Here is a 3,649-nt window from a genome sequence, read left to right as displayed (position 1 = left end):
GTTTCGAGGGGGAATCTTTGAGTTCCCATCTTCCTGGGCAGAGGCCTGCTTTCCCTCGAGGATTGGCTTGTGAAACTGAGAAGCATCTAGAGATGGATCTTCAGAGTCCCTCATCTCCCTGAGCATGCCCCCCCCAAACACTACTTCTCTAGCCTGATCCTTGTTTGATAAAGTATCCCAGTGGTACATTTGTATTTTAAAGGATGTGATCTACAGAGGGCTATCCTTAACACCATGTGCTCTAATGGTAGAACTTAAGGCATTTCAGTGGCAGGATAATTGGGGAGGGGGAAACAGAGCCTTCCCAGGGGCTTTAAACTGCATCACTGCATAAGACTGATCCTGCATCTCATTATCCATTAACATCAGATGAAAGCTACAAAATTACATCCCTTTATTGTGATATTTGAAACTAAGCAGAGAGTAGACTGCTTTCTCTGTTTTCACCTGGCTGCTGGCATCTTACAGACACTTTCTCTCCCCATCTTCCTGCCCCATCTTGTCTCTGTCTTACTCCTCCCAAAGGCAGGGTCCTTAAGGGAAACAGCACCCCATGGTGTGTCACTAAGGGGCCCTGTGGAAAAGGCTGAGTTGTCAAATGAGAAGATACCACATCAGACACCCTCACTTCTCCCCCCCCCCCCCCCGCCCTCCAACTCTGGAATGAAGATGGAGAGTTTTCTGTGCCTGGTTTGGTTCACGGAGACACATAGTTCATCATTTGATTTGCTACAAAGAGTATTCCTTCTCTCTGCCCACCCCCTCCACAGCATCCTCCAGCTTTTGCTTAGAGCTAGAAGGATCTTAGTGATAACCTAGTCAAACCACTCCATTGTGAAGGAAGGGAAACTTAGCTAGAGAGCAGATGCTAGGTGTTCTGATTGCAAGCTCGATTCTACACAGAATCTTGCTCTCCGTGTTTCAGTAGTTTTGCAATTTCTCCCTATGCAGCCCATAATGCAACTTGTTTTTTATGGTGGAGAATACAGGTCACAGCCATCATAATAATATGCGCCCTTCAAGCTGGCTCACACCTATAATCCTTGCTACTCAGGAGGCTGAAGATCTGAAGATCACTGTTCAAAACCAGCCCAGACACTAAAGAATGTGAAACTTTTTTTTTTTTTTTTTTTTGCCAGTCCTGGGCTTTGGCTCAGGGCCTGAGCACTGTCCCTGGATTTTCTCAAGGCTAGAGCTCTACCACTTGAGCCACAGCACCACTTCTGGCTTTTTGCTACGTTTGTGGTACCGAGGAATCGAACCTGGCTCTACCACTAGGCCAAATTCCTGGCCCCAGAACGTGAGACTTTTATCTCTAATAGGCTGAAGATCTAAAGATCTGAAGATCCCGGTTCAAAGTCAGCCCAGGCACTAAAGAAGGTGAGCCATTTATCTCCAATTAATCACTAGAAAATGGGAAGTGGGGCTATGGCTCTGGAGTAGGCCGGTAGCCTTGAGCTGAAGAGCTCAGGAACAACGTCCAGGCCCAGAATTCATAATAATGTATGCCCTTTATCTTGGCTGTGTCCATTCTGGGGGCATGTGACCCATCTTATGCCATGCTTGTTATCTCATAGGAGACCAGTCGTGGTTTCTGTGGCATTAGAGAGTTTCTCCCTTCCATATCTATACACATCTATATCTATACACATCAACTCACTTCAATTCATTTCCTGGCATTGAGGCTGAAGGCAGAGGAAGACAAAGGGCAGAGGATTGTCTCAAAAATTTTCCTTAAGGGGGCCAGGAGTTTGGCCTAGTGGTACAGTACCTGCTTAGCATGCATGAAGACCTGGATTCGATTCCTTGGTACCATATACATAGAGAAAAAAAAAAAAGCTGGAAGTGGTGCTGAGGCTCAAGTAGTAGAGCTCTAGCCTTGAGAAAGTCCAAGGACAGTGCTCAGGTCCTGAGCTCAAGCCCAGGACTGGCAAAAAAAAAAAATCCTTAAGATGCTATCAAACCTTTTTTAAGCTTAAAGGAAAAAAATCTCTTACTGAACAGGGCTTCTTTCCTTGTCCAGCTCTGAGGACTAGAGATAAGGGATGAGACTGAAACTTAGCTTGGAGAATGGAGAAAGCATTGATTGGCCTTGAGGCTGCCTGTGTTCTCTGAATATATGGGGTAAGTTCTCATCCCGTTGTGGGTGCCAGGGTTCACCTCACTGGGTTTCTTCTAGTTCAAAGATTCAAGTTACAGCCAAGAGCTGTAATCCTAGTTACTCAGAAAGTAGAGATCTGAAGATCAAGATTTAAAATCAGCCAGGGAAGAAATGTCTGTGAAACTCTTATCTCCAATTAACTAGCAAAAAATAGGAGGTGGAACAAAAAGCCAGGCAAAATCACCAAGTCCTGAGTTCAAGCCCCAATACTAGCACCAAAAGAAAGAAAGGAAATAAAACACACAGGTCAGAAACGTATTTTTTTTTCTCTAGTACCTAGTAGTGATCTGTTTAATCCCAGGGTCTTTATTATTCACTCTGTTGGGCTTTGGATCCAGGAAACATTTTCCAAACTTCGGTAAGCTCCAACTTAACTTCACGAACGCTAAGGGAACTGTTTAATGAATAAAATCCACTGGATTACGTATTCTGACTTGGGCACAATGGCACTGACTGGAAGTCCAGAGCCATGGTGTCTGTTATGGGCTGAATCATGGCCCCTCAAGATTCACATGTTGAAGTTCTTTAACTCTGGATATAAACTACATTTGGAGATAGGGCCATTAAAGAGTAATCACACGCTGCTGGGTACTAGCGGCTCATGCCTATAATCCTAGCCACTCAAGAAATTGAGAACTGAAAACCACCATTGGATGCCAGCCAAGGAAAGAAAGTCCATGAGAGTCTTATCACCAATTCACTATCAAAAGGCTTGAAGTGGAGCTATGGCTCAAATTGTAGAGTGTGAGTTTAAGGACAATATTCAGGCCCTGAGTTCAAGCGCCAGAAGTAGTAAAAAAAAAAAAAAAAAAAAGTGATTAACCTAATATGAAGGCTTGCGGGTGGCTCCTAATCTAATATGTCTAATGTCCTTATAAAAATGACATTAGTTCACAGACGCTGAGGAAGGCCACGTGAAGACAGAGGGAGACACAGCTGTCTACAAGCCAAAGAGAAGGGCTGCAAGAGGAACCAGTGATCCTGACAATTTCATCTCTGATCTGTCACTTTAAGCTGTCAGAACTATGAGAAAATAAAAGTTCTGTTAAGTCACTTGGCTTGTGGTCTTTTGTTATAATAGTCCTGAGAAAACTAGCAATGCCTAAATGTATCTAACACGTTTACTTGCTTTGTGACCCTAGAGAAATCATTTGAAACTCACTCAACTCACTGGGCACTGGTTGCTCTTGTCTGTAATCCTAGCTACTTAAGATGCTGATATCTGAGGATCAAGTTCAAATCCAGCCCAGGCAGGAAAGTCTGTGAGACTCTTGCCTCCAATTAACCAGCAAAAAGCCAGAAATGAAGCGATGACTCAAGTGGTAGAGCACCAGCTTTGAACAAAAAAGCCAAGCAAGAGCTGGGCACCAGTGACTCATACCTGTAATCCTGAGCTACTTAGGAGGCTGAGAGCTTAGGATCACAGTTCAAAATCAGCCCAAGCAGAAAAAAAATCTGTGAGACTCTTATCTCCTGTTAGGAAATGGA

The 3,649-nt window shown here is 44.0% G+C and overlaps 1 long non-coding RNA gene across 2 annotated transcripts; it reads left to right on the top strand.

Moving 5' to 3' along the window:
- Window positions 1-680: 680 nt before the first annotated feature.
- Window positions 681-3,161, top strand: LOC150066934 (uncharacterized). Of its 2 annotated transcripts, XR_016539340.1 has the most exons (4): window positions 681-1,107; window positions 1,323-1,380; window positions 2,024-2,124; window positions 3,052-3,161. It is a non-coding gene; the product is annotated as an uncharacterized LOC150066934 (long non-coding RNA). The 2 variants fall into 2 exon arrangements; XR_016539336.1 differs by lacking the exon at window positions 681-1,107 and having other exon boundaries at window positions 1,125-1,380.
- Window positions 3,162-3,649: the final 488 nt, after the last annotated feature.

Source organism: Megascapheus bottae, chromosome 2 (genome assembly GCF_031878675.1).
Source record: "Megascapheus bottae isolate mThoBot1 chromosome 2, mThoBot2.hap1, whole genome shotgun sequence".
Lineage (NCBI taxonomy): Eukaryota > Metazoa > Chordata > Mammalia > Rodentia > Geomyidae > Megascapheus > Megascapheus bottae.
The sequence above is the reverse complement of the archived record's forward strand: the minus strand, read 5'-3'. Positions and strand labels throughout refer to the sequence as shown.